Here is a 501-nt window from a genome sequence, read left to right as displayed (position 1 = left end):
AGTATTATTATATGGCTGATCATACTCTCTTATGAACATTGCAATCTTGCTTATGTACATGATTCTTGATGCTTATTATTAATTGTTGGTACCTCTCCATGATTGACATAGCTGTTAGATGATCTTATTTGCATGTGTCTCATTATGAGCTGCTTAAGTATTAGCCATAACATGAGAATATATACATCATATGAGCAAATGTGTTCGTGAAAGTTCTTTTATCGCTCGGTTGTTAACTGAATTGCTTGAGGACAAGCAATAAGCTAAGCTTGGGGGAGTTGATACGTCCAAAACGTATCTACTTTCCCGAACACTTTGCTATTGTTTGGCCTCTAATTTGTGTATTTTGGATGCAACTAACACGGACTAACGCTGTTTTCACGGAAGCTGCTCACAGTGTCTCGTTTTTGTGCAGAAATCCAACTTTCGGGAAAAACCTCGGAATTTATGCGAAGGCCCTATTTTCCCGAGGAAACTAACGGAGCCAGAAGGGCAATTGAA

The sequence above is a fragment of the Lolium rigidum genome, chromosome 1 (assembly GCF_022539505.1).
Source record: "Lolium rigidum isolate FL_2022 chromosome 1, APGP_CSIRO_Lrig_0.1, whole genome shotgun sequence".
NCBI classification, from domain to species: domain Eukaryota; kingdom Viridiplantae; phylum Streptophyta; class Magnoliopsida; order Poales; family Poaceae; genus Lolium; species Lolium rigidum.
This window is presented reverse-complemented; position numbering follows the sequence as displayed.